The sequence below is a fragment of the Antechinus flavipes genome, chromosome 3, assembly GCF_016432865.1.
Source record: "Antechinus flavipes isolate AdamAnt ecotype Samford, QLD, Australia chromosome 3, AdamAnt_v2, whole genome shotgun sequence".
NCBI lineage: Eukaryota > Metazoa > Chordata > Mammalia > Dasyuromorphia > Dasyuridae > Antechinus > Antechinus flavipes.
The window spans coordinates 631,552,470-631,572,699 of record NC_067400.1 but is presented as its reverse complement, the minus strand read 5'-3'; the positions used below and the strand labels follow the sequence as shown (position 1 = coordinate 631,572,699).

Sequence of the window (20,230 nt, the reverse complement as noted above, 5' to 3'; positions counted from 1 at the left end):
TATTTTTAAATACAGTTTAAAAAAAAAAGGAAATATTTGATTCTAAAGTCAGTAAGGAGTCATTGGAGTTTACTGAGTAGGGGGAGGCCATGTTCAGACGGTTGTTTTAGGAAAATCACTTCAGAAGCTGCATGTGAGATGGATTTTGGCCGGGAAATGAAGTAGCAGGCTTTAGAAGAAGGGAGATGACCAAGGTCTGAACCAGGGAGATGGCAGGGGACACATGGAGGTGTGTTGGGGAGGTAAGAACGACAAGATATGGCAGCTCGTTGGGTATGTAAGAGGAGAGAGAAGGAAGAACAATCGTGACTCTCAGATTACAAAACAATGACGGAAATAGGGAAGTTTGGAAAAGCAGTCATATTTTAAGGAAAGGTAATGAGCTAGACTTTGGCCACAACTATGGGGCATCCAATTCAAAAGGCTCAGTAGGTCTTTGATGATGTGGGCTTGGAGAGCAGAAGGCACATTGGGCCTGGGTATGCTTTATGAGTCATCTGTACAGGGATGATAATTAACCCCATAAAAAAGTCAACAAATGTCCACAGAAGACTGTCCTGGACAATACTTATGTTTAGGGAACATCATGTGAATGGCAATTGTATGTCAGACTTGAGGAAGGAGTCACAAGCCGAAGAAGTAAAATAGAACTCATCAAGGAAAAAGTAAATCTAGGAAGAGAGAGAGATCAATAGTGTCAGTAGTGCTGCAGAGACATGGAGGAGAATGAAGACTGATACGGGGTCACCTATTTAGGTAAATAGATTATGAACTTTTAAGTCAAGGATAGCAAGGAAGGACTCAGGCTGAAGGGATCCTTCTGGAAAAAAGGATGTTTGAGGAGAAAGAATATAATTACAATTCATGTGGCATGTGCAGTAAGACTTCATTGGGTCCTGACCTCAGGGGCTCTGGTAAGTGACCAGGGGATGGGGTTCGGGTTTTGGTGGTGGGAGTTGGGGGGCGGGGAATTTTACTTTTTCTAGGTTCCTGCTGATAGTGCTTCTATGGGTTTAGATTCTAATGGCCAACAGTGAGAGCGATGGGGGAGTTGAAGGGAGTAATGTCTATGTTTGCAACAAGCCCACGACTGTCTTGGGGTAAAAATGGATGCAACCCACATTTCTCTTTTCTTATTGATCACACACTGGGTCCAGCTGTGGCCCACAATGCCACAATGTCATCAAAACTATATATTCAAATGTTATAGCTTACATTTGTATTTTTTTTAAGTTTTTAAAAACAAAACTTCCACAATGAGAGGGGAGAAATGGATCAACAGCTGTTTGCAACAGGTGATTTTTTTTTTTTTTGCTAGATTTTATTCTCAATATGACATTCAGAAAACCTAATGCAGTCTTGAAGTGCATTAAGGAAATGCATTAAGGTTGCATCATTGCCTGAAAGTTGGAAATTGTAGAATCATTTTACGTTTTACTCTTTCCCAGTCAGAGTAGACCTGTGTTCACCTCCATACAATACAATTTTTAAAAGACACTAGAAAGATGAATTTTTTTTTTTCCAGTAGAGGGCCCACAAGTTCATGTCTTGTGGAGATCACCACATGGGTCTTGGAATAATATTAACTTTTCAGTAGAGATGACTCCTGTGAACATAATAGAACCTGAAGAGTTTTCAGGTATGGATGTGATATTAGACTTATTCTGCATGGTTATAGAAGGTAAAACTAGGAGCAAGATAGAAATTTCAAAGGTGGAATAAAATGACCCAGTAAGTACAGAACTGCCCTAATTGGAATCAAGACTAATGACTTTATTAGATACATGGTAGAAGATCTTTCTTGAGGACTCTGACTTATAGTAGCTAGACTTTAAGAGAGGTACTTTCTAACTGAAACTATAATTCTGATTCTATGATTAAGAGAATATTAGAAAGTTCACTCAGAATTTGACATTAAATATGAGTTCATAGGAAAGAAGTCTTTTAATAATAACAAAACTCAGAAGAAAACTTAAGAAAATTAACATCAATAACTATTATAGGCCATTTCATACCTTATCCCACTATCTCCTAAATTTCTGGTTTGATGAAGAAATGATCCTTCTTTTCAAGACAAATATCTCTACACATATCAATCCCATTCCCTAATCTTCAGTCTTTCCTTTTTTTCCCCCGACTGCTTTCCTGTTACTTAGAAACATGACTTTAAAAAGTCCTTGTTTTGACCTGACCATTTCCATAAGCTATTGTATATCTTTTTCCCTCACCTAAACTTCTTAAGAAAACTACCTACACTTGGTGCTTTCACTTTTTGCCCTATTAATTTTTAAATCCTCTAGAGCCTAATTTAAGACTATCATTTAAAGTGAAACTGTCCTCTACAAAGTAATCAGTAACCCATCGCTAGCCGAATAGATTATGCATTTCTTAATTTTAATTCTTGACCTTTCTATAGCTTTTAACATTGCTGACCTCCTGAATATTTTCTCAAGGTTTTTTGCACTGTTCATTTCCACTTCTGTTACACTTCTTATTTTGCTGGTTTTTCATCCAGGTCACATCCACTAACTGGGTGTTCCCCAAAGTTCTGTCCTGGAGCCTCTTACATAACTCTTAGTTGGGTGAAACAAGGATGCCCATTATTACCATTATTATTCAACATTCTACTAGAAATGTTGGCTTTAGCAATAAGAATAGAAAAAGAAATTAAAGAAATTCGAATAAGCAAATGAGAAAGTAAAACTATCACTCTTTGCAGATGATATACTTACAGAATCATAGAAATTCATCTAATTCGCAGCTTTAGCAAAGTTGCAGGTTATAAACCCACACAAATCATCAGCATTTTTTTCCCCCGAGGGGGTTGGGGTTAAGTAACTTGCCCAGGGTCACACAGCTAAGAAGTATTAAGTGTCTGAAACCAGATTTGAACTCTGGTCCTCCTGACTTCAGGGCTGGTGCTCTATCCACTGTGCCATCTAGCTGCCCAGAATTTCTATGTATTATTGACAAAGCCCATCATCAAGAAATAGAAACAGAAAATCCATTTAAAATTACTGTAGACAAAATGTGAGTCTGCTTGTGAAGACAAATCCAAGAACTATATGAACACAAACACAACTTTTAATGATCCCAGTTTGTGTGTGTTTAATTATCTCTATGAATATCTAGCCCTAACATGTCCAAAATAGCTCATCTTCCTCTTTTTTTTTTTTTGAACAGTTTCCCTAGCACTCACTTATTTTAATAAAATATGGCACACTTTGACCTTGTGCAAAAGGTCATGTGAATCTTCTCTGTCATTGCAGTTTGCGGGTGTGCACTGCTCAATCCCAGCCTTGCAGCCTGAGCATCCTATTCAGCTTCTTGAGTTAAATCAGTTTAAACCCCTATTATGTGCCATGCACTAAAAGAAAGGAAAGAGCCAGCCAGTCCCTATTATCAAGATTCAAGTATAATCCAGATGACAACATGCAAACAAATATAGACTAAAAGCTATGTACAGGATAAATTGTATATAATTAGCAGAAAGTCTTAAAATTATGCAAGGTTAGGAAAGACTTTCTGGAGATGGTACAATTTTAGATGGGACTTGAAGGAAGCTAGAGAACCAGGAGTCAGAGAGAAGAGAAAAACTTTTCAGGCAAAGGGAACAATCAGCAAAGATATCTGGTGCCAGGAGATGGAGTGTCTTGTTCTAGAGAAACAAATAACTGTCACTGGATGCAGGTTTGGAGTGTAGTGATGGTATAGATCCAAGAAGATTGGACAGATGGGGGGGAGGGGCATTACAGGTTATGGCTTTTTGTGAGATGACTTTGAATAAAATACAATTTTATGTATTTGATGATGGGGATGATGGCGGTCGTGGGACTTGGTTAGGCTGTGCTTTAAGAAATTCAGGCAAGCAGAGCCCTCCCCCACTCCACCCCCCAGCTGCTATTGATGTAGTCCAGATGTGGGGCAATGAGGGCCTGCACCTGGATAGGGATCTAGCAAAGGTAACCTTACCCACCGATTCCATCCCCATATCTTGTGCTTTCTGTGCCGTATGCTATAGACAAATACATGCGTGTGTATACACATCCCCACCCTTGTCGAGACACTCATAATCTCGTCCTCTGAAATGACTCGACTGGGCTCCCTACCTTAGTTTTCTCCCCATTCTTATCCATCTACTCAGTTGCCAAAGTGAATGTCCTAAAGCATGGATCAAACCAAGGCTTTGCGTTTCTACCAAATCTTTAAGCATCTAAAGCCCTTTATGATCTCTCATCAACATCCAGAAGCACTGACTTCCTTGCTCTTCCTCATCAGTCAAAATAATATAGTCTATATTGTTTACTGGAGAAAAGTGAACATAAGGATGGATTTAACAATCTGACCTCCTTGATTTATCCTCAGAGATTTCATAATGAAAGGGAGGAAAAACATAGAAATATTAGATTGTAAGCTACTTGAGGGCAGAGACTGTGTTTTGCCTTTTTTTGTATTTCCAGCCCTTAGAATACTACTTCTCACATAGTAGATGCTGATTGATTAATTGTGTACATGTGTATTACCCTAGAACAACATGAGTTTATTAGGGCAGAAATGGTTTCATTTGTGTCCCTGAATCCACATCATGTACCAGATGCTTAGAATGCAGGATACCCATAAGGAAGTTTAAATTTGTCTAGTGGTCTTAAGCTGTCACCTAGAGGGGACAGACCCCTGTCTATTGTGGGGCATTTATACTTATGTGAAACCTTATAAATGTAATACAAGTATGTTGTCTATACCAGCTGCACCTACAAGAATAAAAAGCCATTTAATTTATCCAGCAGAATACATTATGAATTGCATTAACCTTGGGGATATCTTTCAGGAAAGGGAGGCAATGCTAAACCTTATGCTGGAGATTGTGTCCGTGTAAGAATATGGAGAAAACTTCATAAGGAATCTTTTTTTGTCACATACTATACATCTAGTTTGCAGTATGTCACAGCTACAATATTGTTTATTTTCAGAGATAAAATGACTAACCTCTAAAAAGTAAAATACTAAAGGTGCCATTAGGTGAAAAGAGAGCTGTATAAATTAATGTAGCAAGTGTGCCTGATTCAGGGTTTTATTTTTTAACTTTAATCATTTAAACAAAATCTATGAAATATTTTTTGTTTATTTAAGAGAAAATTTACTTATTTTATATTTTTTCTAAATTTAATAATAAAAATAGTCGGATATAATAGCAATAACAAATATGTATGCAAAAGCAATGTTGCATTTTTAAAAATAAAACTTGCTTATTTACTTTCACAAGATGATAACCAAAGGGTCCTATTCCTTTGTGACATTGGGAAGTCATTCTTCAATTTTTCTTGAGGAACAACAAAAAGTTGTTCTTTTTTGTCATAATCACCGGGTACATTGTTCTAGTTCTGCATAATGCTATATACATTTTCTTACTTTAATTTAGAATCTTTACATATTTAATTAGACAAATCAATATTTTATGATTTTCATAAAATAGTTTGTTTGCTTATTCTCTAAATTATGACATGTGAATGATTTCTTATGAATATTGTTCCTATGAATATTTTTGTTCACAAAGTTACCAGACTCACCCTTTATTGCTGTTCTGAGGATGATGCAAGCAGATGTAAATGCTATGGGATATCGAATTTGAGATGTTCCTTATTCCAAAATGATGAGGTATGGATCGTGGCAGGAAAATGGGTTGGTCTCCCAGTTCTCCATAACACCAAGTTAGGGCGGGTTCCCAGCGACGCTACACAAAAGGCTGTGATAAGAAAAGGCTTTTATTAAAGAGAGAGACACCAAGCTGTTCACTTGGTGGGCAATGTCAAAGAATTGCAAAGAGACATTTTCTTAGGGATTACTTTTATACAGAAACAAAACAATTTGGGTTTTGCATCCGGAAGGAACATACTTGAGATAGGGTGTGGGAAAACAGTCTTTCCCAGGGAATGTAGGTTTTGCATCCAAAAGGTGCATAATGTGGGAACAGAGTCTTTCCCAGGGAAGTAGGCTTTGCATCCAAAAGGTGCATAATGTGTGGGAACAGAGTTTTTCCCAGGAGATGTAGATGCTCTTCTGGGCGAGGCTGTATTGTCCTCATCAAAAAGACATTCAGATCTTTATTTCTTGGAAAATGATAGAAGAGAACTTGAGCTAAATAAGAAAGGAATCGCATAAATTAATTGGAGGTACTTGGATTCATGAAATAGATGAGATCTTGAATAGGAGGAGAATTTTAGCATAATTTAGAAGGGACTGGAAAAAAATTAAAAGAATATTCTCTAGGCCCAAATACAGCTTCATATTCAATTTCTAGATTGTAAAAGAAAGAAGATGAAGGCAAATTAAGGAGAATATAAGAGAATTTGGAAAGATAAGGGAGTCACATCTGAGAAGATGAACTCAAGAAAAGGAAAGAGAAGGTTGTTGACAAGACAGGTAACTAAAAGTTAAGTAGAAACAGCCAACTAAGACCTGATAGTAATAGGTCTTTTGTCCTCTTGGGACATGTAAATAAAAATTATTTCTTATTTGAAATCTTAAAAATTGTGGTATCTGCCTCTTTGTGACCCCGTTTGAAGTTTTCTTTGCAAAGACACTAGAGTAGTTTGCCACTTCCTCCTCCAGCTCATTTTATAGCAGACAGCTAAATGACTTCCCCAGGGTCACATAACTAAGGAAGTGTCTGAGGCTGCATTTGAACTCGCAAAGATGAGTCTTCCTGTCTCCAGGCCTGGTGTTCCACTGTCCAACTTGTAGCCCAATTTAAAAAATTAAAAGGATTTTCCCTCACCCCTTTTTAAAATTTTTATTTTTTTTTAGATTTTACATGTACATTTTTTTTTCATATTCCATACAAGTCATATTGGGAGAAGAAAAGAGAACAAAAGAGAAAAACCACAAGAGAGGAAAACAAACAAAGGAAAAAAGGTGAAAACTGTAAGCTTCAATTTGCCTTCAGTCTCCATAGTTCTCTCTCTGGATGTGAATGGCATTTTCCATCCAAAGTTTACTGGAATTGCTTTGGGGCTCTGAATTGCTGAGAAGAGCTAAGTCCATCATAGTTGGTTATCACATAATCTTGTTCTTAATTGTGGTTCTGCTCCCTTCACTCAGCATCAGTTCATGTCTTTCCAAACTTTTCTGAAATCACCTGCTGATTATTTCTCATAGAACAATAATATTCCATAACATTCATATACTATAACTCATTTAGCCATTCCCCAACTGATGGGCAGCCACTCGGTTTCCAATTTCCTCGCTACTATAAAAAAGGCTGCTAGAAACATTTTTGCGCAAGTGGGTCCTTTTCCCTCTTTTATGATCTCTTTGGGTTATAGACTCAGGAGTGACATTGCTGGATCAAAGGGGATATACAGTTTTATAAGCTCTCTCTCACCTTCCCTCCACCCCCCAGAAAATCCCGTGATGAATAAACATCCTATCACTACATTGATTCATCTGCATTGTCAGCAAAAGCTCATGGATGAGAATTTTAGTAGTTGGATTTTAGCCCTTAGGAGTGCGTAAGTTAAACTCTCCCAAATTTGACTAAAGTTTATACAGTCAAGTCTTAATTTGTATCACAAATATTGATATTGATTTTGATTAGAAATATTGATCAGATATAATTCTCAATAATTAATCATAGAATGTCGATTCTATAATTTCAAAATAGGCAACTGAAGTTACATAGTTAAGAGAACTCAAATTCACATAATGAAGGGACCAACCAATACTCAGTGGATTGATTACTAATATTTAAGTCAATATTAATTGATTAATTGATCATTAAAACATAAGTTAGCTAAACTTTATAAAAATAATACAAAATAAAATGGGAGTATCAGTTTTCACTTTAAAATACACAATGATTATGACAATGAAAATGGGGGTAAATGACAAAATAATCAAAGCCACATACTAAAAATCATAATAAACACATTTAACTCTAAAGCAGAGAATGAAAAGATACCTCCTTCCTTTATGCAGAAATGGTGGACTTTGAGGAATACTCTCTGTATCTCTATATCTGTTATGCCACAGTTCTCTTTAACTGTCCTGACTCAATTTCCCTGTACGAGTTTCCCTTGTCTCCGTTTCCTTAACTGTTCTGTCTCAATCTCTTTAGTTGTAAATCCCCTCTGACCCAGTAAGACTGAGGACTATTTGTTCAAAGGTTATAAAGTAGCAAGATAAACAAGAGAGTAGGCCTCCTGACTCTTTTCTGTCCTCAAGGATTTACAATATCCTTCTAAAATATTCCAAGATATCTCATTGATATCTTTACTTCTTTGTATTCAGACATCCTGTCTCTGGATTTTCTAGGATTTATGGCCTCCCTATCCTGATAGAGGTTTTCCCTCACTTCTTATAGCCCTTCCTTTGTTTAGAGAAAAGGTATTTAAGAAGTTGGGGTTCCTCCATTCATTGCTGGAGAATGGCGGCTGGCTGTATGCTGGACGCTGGATTCTTTGGGTCCTCCAGTCCTGGGACCAACATGGATTCCTTGGTCCCAGCATATCTTTATCTCTGTCTGACTGAATAATTTGAGACGAGAGTCCTGTCCAGTCAATCTTACTCTCCCATTAATAAAATATTAAAAACTCTCTAATCTCTCTCCTGCCTCAGTTTCTCCGGCATTACATATCTACTTTCCATCAACAGCTCTGATTGGCTCATGGACCATATATGTCCATCCAGGATAAACTCATTTATACATACATATATTTCTGGAGTCCAAGAAATAAAAATCTGAATGTCTTTTTGATGAGGACAATACAGCCTCACCCAGAAAAGCATCTACATTCCCTGGGAAAGACTCTCTTCCCACACATTATGCACCTTTTGGATGCAAAACCTACATTCCCTGGGAAAGACTCTTTTCCCACACCCTATCTCAAGTATGTTCCTTCCAGATCATAAAAATATCAGTTTTTGATACCTAACACCTCCTCAGCTCCTCAGTGACTTCTATTTGATTGCTGAGTTGAAACACTAATCTCTTCCAAAACCTTCTTGATAGCAAGCTGGATCTAGACTTTCCAGCTAACTCCATTTTTCACTAGCTATTCTGCTTGGTTTGGATCCATGGAACATTATACCCCAGTGCTGCATATTTTTTGTTTACCCCCTGTGCCTTTCAAGCTTCTTTTGTGTGTACTCTTCTCTCATTAAATTGCTAGCTCTCTGAGAACAAATATTGTTTTTTCCTTTCATCTGTACATCACCAGGACCTAGCACAGTACCTGACTCACACTAAACAGTTTACAAATGTTCATTGTATTGAACTGAATTTAGTCTTGCTTAGTTTTGCTGACCTGTGTTTTTTCTCTTTTAAATTTTTTTTTTTATTATAAATAGGTAGCTTTCTTGAAGGGGAAGTGAAAAGGATTCCTTAAGGACTGTGAATCAGGTAAAAACAAAAAAAAATATTTTTTTAATGTTGGTTTGTTGTCCTTTGTTCTTGAAGAGGACCAAAATGGCAACATAGTGATATTGGAGTCCAGGTACAGAATGTCTGACTAAGGCTGATCAGACCAATGCAAACTCAGAAAGTTCCACCACAGGTTACACAAACAATCCAAATTGTCACTAACTGTCCATTCCCATTTCTTTTTAAGCTACTGAATTCTGCTTTGCTCAGGGAGCACGGTGCTCTTTTTTTTTTTTTTTTTTTTTGATGTGAGATGACAAACTCCATATCTTCCTTTCCTTGGCCCTTTTTGAAGCCATCCTGGCTCCCAGATGACCATCTTCCTGGTGAAGGGTTAGCTTATTAAAGAGGATTCTGGGAGGATTCTCACCAGCAATGATTGAGAGAACCCCCTGTGATTATCCCCGGACAATCTATTTCCTTTCCCTTTGGAGAGATGGACAATGGAGGAATTCTTCAATTCCCCAGGGATAATCTCCTCTTGTCATGCAACCCAGAAGAGTTCATTCAGCTTTTGTTTGATCAGTGGACACCCTGCCTTGTAGGTCTCAGCTGGAATAGAATCAGTAACTGGTGCTTTCCACACAAAAGTAGCCTAATGCCATTCAAAAACCTCTTCTTCAGTTGGAAATTTGGCTTGAGAGGGATTGACTTCTACCTGGGGTTTGCCATCAGGGGCTGAAGGATGATCGATTGAGAACAATATGGAAGTGGTCACCCATCTCTGGGATGACCTTACCACCAAATAATGTGGCTCAGAGGAAGCTATCGGCAGCCATATTTTTAAAAATGCTCTACCTCAGTATTGATAGGAGAAATGCAAATTAAAACAATCCTGACATGCTATCACATACCTATTATACTGGCTAAAAGGACAGAAAAGGAAAAGGACAAATGTTGGAGGGGGATGTGGGAAAAATGAAATATCAGTGCATCAATCAGAGCATTTTGGAACTGTGCTCAAAGGCCTTTAAAACCATGTATACCCTTTGAACTAGCAATACCATGACTAAATCTATCTCCCAAAGGACATTTAAAAAAAGGAAAAGTGTCTATAAGCGCCTATATGTACAAAAAATTATTTATAATAGCTTTGGGGGGGGGGCAAAGAATTGGAAATTGAGGGGATGGGATACCTTTCAACTGGGGGATGGCTGAATAAATTATGGTATGTGAGTATGATGGAATACTACTGTTCTTTAAGAAGTGATGAGCAGGATGCTCTCAGAAAAATTTGGAAAGTCCTCCCTGAACTTAAACAAAATGAAATGTGCTGTGTGCAAAGTAACAGTAATATAAGATGATGAGCTGCGAATGACAACTATTCTTAGCAATGCAATGATCCAAGACGACTCTGAAGAGTTATGAAAAATGCTATCTATATCCAGAGAAAAAACTGATGGTGTCTGAATGCAGGTTGAAGCATCCTTTTCTTACTTTATTTTATGTTTATCTGTTTTCTTTCACAACATGATTATTATGGAAATGTTTTACATGACTACAATGTATAACATATTGAATTGCTTGCATTCTCACTGAGGGAAATTATTGAGGGAGGAAGGAAGAGAATTTTGAACTCAGAGTTTTTTAAATGAATGTAAATATTGTTTTTACATCTAACTTGGGAAATTTTAAAGAAATTAAATAGAAAACCAATGTGGCTCCATAAGCACTGAATAGATGAAATACGCAAGTCTTTGGCCCATAAATAGCTTTCATAGCATCATAAAAGCACTTTGGATTTTTCCTGTCAGTGTAAAATTGAATTCTCATCTGCTTTCTTACTGAGCCAAGAAACCTGCCCAAACTTTGTTTACATTTTACTTTTGATAGAGTTAAATTTGATACACCCAAATGTATCACTTGCTTTTAAACAAAATTACCCAAAATCAAGTTATTCCACCAGCATCCAAATGTATCCTTTGCTTTTAAACAAAATAACCCAATATCAAGTTGTGCCACAGGCACTCAAATGTATCCTTTGCTTTTAAACAAAATTACCAAAAACCCAGTTGTGCTACAGGCAGCCAAATGTATGTTTTGCTTTTTTAAAAAATTACCCAAAACCATGTTATGCCACAGGCACCCAAATGTATACTTTACGTTTACTTTTAAACAAGATTACCCAATACCAAGTTGTGCCACAGGCATTAAAATGTATCTTTTCCTTTAAAAAAAATTACCCAAAACCAAGTTGTGCAACAGGCACCCAAATGTATCCTTTGCTTTTAAAATAAAAATTACCTAAAAGCAAGTTGTATCACAGGTATCCAAATATATCCTTTCCATTAAACAAATTTACTCAAAATCACGTTGTGCCTCAGGCACCCAAATGTATCTTTTTCCCTTTAAACAAAAATTACCCAAAACTGACTTGTGCCTCAGGGAACCAAATGTATCCCTTACTTTTAAACAAAAATTACCTCAAAACAAGTTGTCCCAGAAGCACTCAAAAGTATCTTTTGCTTTCAAATAAAAATTACTTAAAACCAAGTTGTGCCAGAAGCACCCATATGTATCTTTTGCTTTTAAAAAAAATTACTTAAAACCAAGTTGTGCTACAGGTAACCAAATGTATCCTTTACTTTTAAACAAAATTAACCAAAATTAAGTTGTGCCACAGGCACCCAAATGTATCCTTTGCTTTTAAATAAAATTACACAAAACCAAGTTGTGCTACAGGTAACCAAAGTATCTTTTGCTTTTAACAAAAATTACTCAAAATCATGTTGGGTCATAGGCGCTCAAATGTATCCTTTGCTTTTAAACAAAAATTACCTAAAACCAAGTTGTACCACTGGCATCCAAATATATCCCTTCTCTTTAAATAGAAATTACCTAAAACCAAGCTGCGCCATCTGCACACAAAGGTATCCTTTGCTTTTAAAGAAAAATTATATAAAACCAAGTTGTGCCACAGGCACCCAAATGTGCCTTTTCGCCTTTAAACAAAAATTACCCAATTTGCTTTTAAAGAAAAATTATATAAAACCAAGTTGTGCCACAGGCACCCAAATGTATCCTTTGCTTTTAAACAAAAATGACCTCTACTTCTTAGAGATGGATGAACTATTCTGTTGGTATACTCTGTGAAGTTCTTATTTTTCTTTTGAATTTTGAATAAATTTTGAATTTTAATTGAATTAATTGAATTTCATTTTCACTAAACCAATTGTGATGTTTGTGAGTGTCCTGGATCAGATGACCAAATGCAGTCTTGTACACCAAATCTCTGAAAGCTACCCATTCCATTTCTGCTCCACTGTTGCTATGTTTCCTGCCCAAGGTAGCAATGAGCTGCTCCACTTGGAAAAACACTCTAATCTATTGACATTAAGTCTTCTGGTAGTCATTTTACTTTCAGGCCACCACCTTGACTGATTTTTTTAGCTTGGAGAGAATATGTTTATGATCAATTCAGTGCTTTGTTCCACATATTGCCTTTGTCTCCCTCACTTCCTGTCAGTCTTCTCTTACAGTCCCATAGCCTTGTAAAAGCTAAAGTTTGCTGCAAGGGTATATCCAGGAAATTTTATTATGGATACCAAAGGAGTATAGCAGCCTTCACCCCAGAGGTACTAGTCTTCCCCAAACACACCCTATACTGCCCCCCAAGTAAATAATATTAAAGAATGCTACTTTTATAGAAGTTGTCCAGCAGTTTGGGAGACCAAAATATAATTATTGATGATTGCAAATTAAACTTATGGCCAAATTAGTCTCCATGATATTAGATAATGATCATAATGAGTTTAACATTTAAACTAAATCTCATCCCAAAATTGGTGGGATGAGAGTCATGACTGAAATACTATAATGTAATTATATCTAATAATCATATTCCAAGGAAAAGAAAAAAGAACTCTGTGTTTAAATGGTATAGATCTACACCAGAATCCATGAATAAAAGGCTAAAAATGCAGGAGAACATTAGGGTATACCTTCTCTGAGTTCTGTTTGGCTCTGACTTAGATAAATGAGTGTTCTGATATTTGTTAATAAATGATTCAAGTTTTAGATAGAAAGGTTGGAGTTTTCCTTTCCCTGCAATAATGACAGTGAAGAGAAGTTATAGTGAACTTGCTCCTACCTATCCCCAGAATAACATTATCTAAAGAAGCAAAAAGTTATCATTCTAACATGGGACCTCCTCTCTCTGAGAGAGCCTTTGGCACAACTGCCGGCCCCTTCTCTTCACGGGAATTAAAGTTTTCCTTGGAGAAAGGTAGAGGGAGAAAAACTCTGTTCTTGTTCCTCAGTTGTACTCCACTCCTGGTGATCCTATTTGGAGTTTTCATGGCAAAGACATTGGGGGGCTTTGCATTTCCTCCTCCAGATCATTTTTGTAGATGAGGAGCAAAGGCAAAAGGGTCACACAGCTCAGAAGTGTCTGAGGCTATATTTGAACTCAGTAAAATAAGTTTCCCTGACTTCAGGTCCAGCACTTGACACACTGTACTAACTACAGGCTCATCAGAGATGTCTATTTTGCCTCCCTTTGAGCCAGCTGTGTGGGAACAGTCCTAATTGCATATCAGCCTTTGGTTGTCTGAAAGGTCTCACTAATTGGGAGCCATTTTTATCTGTGATTTGCACCTGGGACTAAAGTTGACTTCCGAGTCTTACCTGACTGCCCTTTGCAGACCGTGTCAAGGCCCCTGCAGGTGACTTGTTGATCACAGCTCTGGGATCAATTATCTGAAGGCGTCATTTATCGGTAAGCAGGGCTCCAGCTGCATACCCATAAATAAACGGGCACAAGCAGCTTGCCTGAGCCACACCCAGAGCCTGAGAAGTTTCCCTGGAGGGTCAGCCCCAGAAAATAGAACTTCCCTCTCAGAGGAAGAGGGTGCTCCCCAGAAAATGGAGGGAGAGCAAGAATTTGGTTCTCGTTGGCCATCTTCTGGGTCCTGGTCACGATTCTGTAACAGTCCTGGCGTTTTATCCCAGAGTCCAAGGCAAAGAGCATCTCTGCTAAGGTCTTTAGTGCTTCTGCATGGGGTCTCCCACTGCCTCCAGGGCCATCTCCAGTCGTCCTGCTCTCCATCTGGCCACCGGACCCATCTGGAGGGGAGACTGAGGCAGGTGGCCTAACACAGCCCTCTCTCATTTATGTCCAACTCACCTGCATGTCATAACATCTCCTCCCTGAACAAGAACAAAGAACAATACCTGCCAGCTAGGAGAGGGGTTGGGGGAAAGAAGGGGAAAATTTGACATAAAAGTTTATGCAAAGGTCAATGTTGGAAAAATTGCCCATGTATATGCTTTGTAAATAAAAAAGGTTTAATTTTTAAAAAATGAAGGACAAACAACAACCCCACTTAAATCTCTTCCTGTCTCAACTCAACACGTCTAATGTCTCTGTCTCTCTACTTTCTCTCTCCCTCAGTCATCTCTCCTTTTATGAATCTGGGTGCTTTGGTCCATCATACCTTTGAGCATGACAGAGTTTTCCTAGTTTTCTCTCTTGACATTATAACTTTTTATTTCTCCTAACTTGATGGTACCTCCTTCATAACAAACCAAATCAATGATGAGGATCTCTGAGCTTCAATTTCCTAATGACTAAAATAGAAATAATAATAATATCACCTTGCAGACTTATATTAAGGATCAAATGAGCTAACCTCACACGAAGAGCTTTGCCATGATACCTGATGCCATGTGGGGGCTGACCAGGAATCTTAGGAGCATGGATGTGGCCTCTCACACTGAGCAGAGATCTTCCTGCACAGAATCATAGGAGGGGCCCCCATCCAGTAAATCAGAGGTTCCTCTGATCACCTAACTGGGTACACATCTCAGATGTACTTTGGTTCTTCCTCTTAGCGACCAACTGTGTTTAAATTGGACCAAGTTAAAATGCATAATATTAAGCTACTGGAAAGTGCTGACAGGCCATTCAGAGGTGACCTTCAGTGGTCCCCAGAGAGCTTGTTCTTCTTTCTATTCTGGATGCTCCATGTCCCTCTAAGACCTTTCACCTCTGCTTGCTGTGTCTCCCTAATCTATACCCACCTTTCTTCTCTCTCTACCCTCAGCCATACACAGTCCTCTCTATCACTTTTGCACTGCTCTGAACTGTTCAAACATTTCTTGATACCTTCATCTCTTTCTTGTCCCATTTGGAAGCTGGCTGAGGACCTTGCTTTTCTTTGCCTGTTTGGACCTGGCTGTGGAGTGTCTGTGCTTTGTTCGTGCTGGGCTGTCAAAGTTCTCTCCTTCTTCCCAGTGGTCTCAGGACACTCCACCCTTTTCCTTTTTCTTGGGCTCTTGGGTAATATCTGTATTCTGAGCTCCAGGCAGGAAACTGGAGCCCTTGTATGCTCCTTCCCCATGTTATCTAATGACCTCCCAGAGCTCACGGAGTGTCCTGGCTCTGGGAAGGCTTCTGAGACAGGGTAGCAAACTGGCTTGGGATCCATCCCTATGATTCCCAGCCTGCTCATCCTCTCCACAGAACTTCCGCCTGTGCGGAATCAGTTGCTGCTCTCCTCTTTTTGGATTTTTTGGGGAAAACTATTCTTGATCCCCCCCCCCCCACCATGACCTCACCTCAGTCTCTTTTGCTAGATCCTCACCGAGGTCATGTCCCCTGGCTTCAGGCGTCCTACAGCTTCGTTCTAGGCTCCTTGCTGCTAAACGATTTTTCTGGATGATCTGGTCAGCTTCCAAAGATTCAGCTATCATTCCTATGGATTCTTCACTATGCTCACCAGTCCTTACAGCCAGCCTCCCTTCTCCATCTGCCTTTTGAATGTCTTAAACTGAATGTCCAGGACACATCTTAAACTCATGTCCAGAATTAAACTGAGAAAACCCAAACCTTCCCCCCTTCCCTGTTACTGTCCAGGGTGCTACCATCCTCCCAAGTCACTCAGTCCCAGAAAGTGAGTATCACCCTCAACTCAATCTCACCTCCCCTATCAGAGCAGTTGCCAAGGTGTCCATTCTACCTTCATAACATCTTTCCCATGGACTCCTTCCCTTTTCTCCTCTGATATTGCTATCACCCTGGGCCAGGCCGTCATCCCCTCATGCCTGAATTAATACAACAACTGCTGCTTGGTTCCCTTGCCCCGGTCTCTCCCTCACTCAGATGCCAAAAGTGCAGGTCTGACAATGTTACCCTTTTCTTCCTTCTCACCTCAACAAGCTCCAGTGGTTTACCTGATCACCTCCAAGATCAGATCTAAAGCCCCCTGGTTAGCATTCCTTGCTTCTCCCCTCTTCCACAAGCCAGTCATTTCACAGCTGAATTTCTCACCCTCCCATACTCTTGGATTTAGGGGCCCCGGCCTCCTTGCCGTTCTTCACATAAGAGTCATTTCCTAACCCTGAATGTATTCACTGCTTTCTAATAACTGGTAGATTCATCCTTCAAGAGTCGATATATTTTAGCTATCTCACTTTGTCCTGATTCCAGTGGTCCTGAATCCTAGAGTATCACAGTAAAAAGCTATATCCCATCCCCTACTATTGCTGCCTTATTCCCATCCCCTATAATCCTTATCCAATCCAATATCCTACTCCATCTTCCCCTTCCACTGTGCTTCTGGGAATGGCCAATAAGCACATCTTCTGTCATCTTAAACCTTTTCATTCTTGCTCCTTCCATCTTCTGATTCTCATGGGCACTGAGTGATTGAGAACAGTCACTGAGTCCTGGAAATGCTGCATCCTTGCTTGTGCTTTCCAGTGCTAGCAACTGCTCCTGGTAGAGGAATTCAAATACTTCTTGCTTCCCATTGGGGCATTTAAACTCCATCTCTCACCTTTCTTCAGTAACCTCTTCTTCTATGAAGTGACATTGGATCCAGATTTGTCACCCAAAGATTATGGCAGCTGATATGTATTGACCCCTAGGGAAAGCTCCTTTCTTCCTCAATGAGTGAGCCTGATTTGTAGTATTCTTCTCCAGCTCAACTCCTGTCTCCGTATTAGAGGAATTCAACATATCAATTGATAATTTCTCAAACATCTTAAGCTCATTGTCCATGGCCTGGTCCTTCAACCATTGCAGTACCACACAGAAATGGCCATAATACCTTTGATCTTAATGTCACAGCTCCAAACCCTATTTTTTGTCCTCAAATCTCAAGTCCATTTTTTTCTGAATAAGGTAGATAAGGGGGAGGAGAAAAGTGTCTATAACTGTCTCTTTCTCTCTAAAAATGATGGCATATTTTTAACTTTGACATACATTATTAATATTTTCTTTTTCACCTTCTTAAGTTTAGATAATCAACAAGAAAGACTTACATGAACTGATGCAAAGTGAAGTGAGCAGAACCAGGAGAATATTGAACACAATAACGGCAATATTGTATGATGATCAGCTGGGAATGACAGTTATTTTCAACAATATAATGATCCAAAACAATTCTGAAGGACTTAATGATGAAAAATGCTATCCAGCTCCAGAGAAAGAATTGATGGAGTCGAGTGCAGATCGAAGTATCCTTTTTTTGTTTTCTTTGTTTTTCTTGTGGGTTTTTTGTCTGTATTTTCTTTCACAACATGACCAAAATGGAAATGTTTTTCATCACTGCCTATGTATAACCTGTATCAAATTGTTTGCATTCTCAATGAGGGGGAAGAGGAGAAATGGAGAAAGAGAATTTGGAATTCAAACTTGTAAAAAACAAAGGTTAAAAATTATTTTACATATAAATAGGAGGAAATAAAATATTTTATAGAAAGTAATGTGTTGAAATGTACAAACATATTTAAAAATAAATACTATGGAAAAGAAAGTCATGTACACACACAAACATAAATATGCATGTTTGTACGGATTTGAAGAAATGGAATAAACCTACACAAAACTGAAAATCACTATTTATTTGCTTGTTTCCTGGATTACCAAATGCAATGATAGAAGTAATCACCAAGCAGCCAGTCTACTAGTGGGAAGCTAGTTTTAGACTGACCTATCAGTCCTGTTTTAGACTGACCAAGACTCACCTGTAGCCTAGAAAATATTTCAAATCCTTCAAGTAAAACCGATCAGGTCTGACTCTTCAGTGATATAAGGAAAGCAGATCGAAGAGTCATGGGAAAAGTTATGCGGAAAAATTGTCCACTGAATGTGAGAGGCCATTGTGCACCTGAGATCCCTGAAAGAGACGCAGAAAGTCTAATACAAAATTTGAACCATTTCAGGGGCACAATCTCCTTGAGATGAAATTTAGCCAACAACCTAACTCTGGGACTCTAATACTCACATCACCCCTCCCATTTCTCTCCTCCTACTCTGCCCTGGGAGCTCAGAAAAATTTCTCTCTCAACTGCATATGGCCACTTCTTCAGCAGTTTCCATTAATCAGCAGAAATTGCTGGAGAATATTTATACCTAGGACAAAAGCTGACTTCTAGAACATCCCCAACTCTCCATGTTGACAGTGTCCTATCTTCTGTAGGTGACATGATAATTATAGCTCTAGGACCAGTCATTTCAGGGACTCATATCTCTATATCTAGTCTCCTGGCTATACACTTATCAACATATATTGTGATGGCCCCAGAAAAGCCCTCAATTACATCAGGAAACAGCCAGTAAGCTTCCCTTTGTGCATCAGTCCCACATCTAGGAATTGTCTTCTCAGAAGGAGATAGATAAGAAACTTGGTTCAAGTCATCTGCCTTCTAAAGAACGAGATTATAAATAAATTAGAGGAACATAGAATAGTTTATCTATCAGACTTGTGGAGGAGAAAGAAATTTGTGACCAAAGATGAACTAGAGACCATTACTGATCACAAAATAGAAAATTTTGATTACATCAAATTAAAAAGCCTTTGTACAAATAAAACTAATGCAAACAAGATTAGAAGGGAAGCAACAAACTGGGAAAACATCTTCACAGTTAAAGGTTCTGATAAAGGCCTCATTTCCAAAATATATAGAGAACTGACTCAAATTTATAAGAAATCAAGCCATTCTCCAATTGATAAATGGTCAAAGGATATGAACAGACAATTTTCAGAGGATGAAATTGAAACTATTACCGCTCATATGAAAGAGTGTTCCAAATCATTATTGATCAGAGAAATGCAAATTAAGACAACTCTGAGATACCACTACACACCTGTCAGATTGGCTAAGATGACAGGAAAAAATAATGATGAATGTTGGAGGGGATGCGGGAAAACTGGGACACTAATGCATTGTTGGTGGAGTTGTGAACGAATCCAACCATTCTGGAGAGCAATCTGGAATTATGCCCAAAAAATTATCAAATTGTGCATACCCTTTGATCCAGCAGTGTTTCTACTGGGCTTATATCCCAAAGAAATACTAAAGAAGGGAAAGGGACCTGTATGTGCCAAAATGTTTGTAGCAGCCCTGTTTGTAGTGGCTAGAAACTGGAAAATGAATGGATGCCCATCAATTGGAGAATGGCTGGGTAAATTGTGGTATATGAATGTTATGGAATATTATTGTTCTGTAAGAAATAACCAGCAGGATGAATACAGAGAGGCTTGGAGAGACTTACATGAACTGATGCTAAGTGAAATGAGCAGAACCAGGAGATCATTATACACTTCGACAACGATATTGTATGAGGATGTATTCTGATGGAAGTAGATTTCTTTGACAAAGAGACCTAACTGAGTTTCAATTGATAAATGACGGACAAAAGCAGCTACACCCAAAGAAAGAACACTGGGAAACGAATGTGAACTATCTGCATTTTTGTTTTTCTTCCCGGGTTACTTATACCTTCTGAATCCAATTCTCCCTATGCAACAAGAGAACTGTTCGGTTCTGCAAACATATATTGTATCTAGGATATACTGCAACATA

General features: G+C 38.5%; 1 protein-coding gene across 3 annotated transcripts in view; it reads right to left on the bottom strand.

Annotated features, from left to right (window-relative positions):
• The window catches only part of LOC127556814 (zinc finger protein 74-like), a 130,363-nt gene that overhangs the window by 6,910 nt on the left and 103,223 nt on the right, over window positions 1–20,230 (bottom strand). For 2 of the 3 annotated variants that reach the window (XR_007952515.1, XR_007952516.1), the window contains one exon: window positions 5,568–5,743. The exons of the other annotated variant lie outside the window; for it this stretch is intronic. The gene's annotated coding sequence lies outside the window, so the exon portion shown is untranslated. The remainder of the gene's footprint in view (window positions 1–5,567; window positions 5,744–20,230) is intronic. 3 annotated transcript variants of the gene reach the window in all.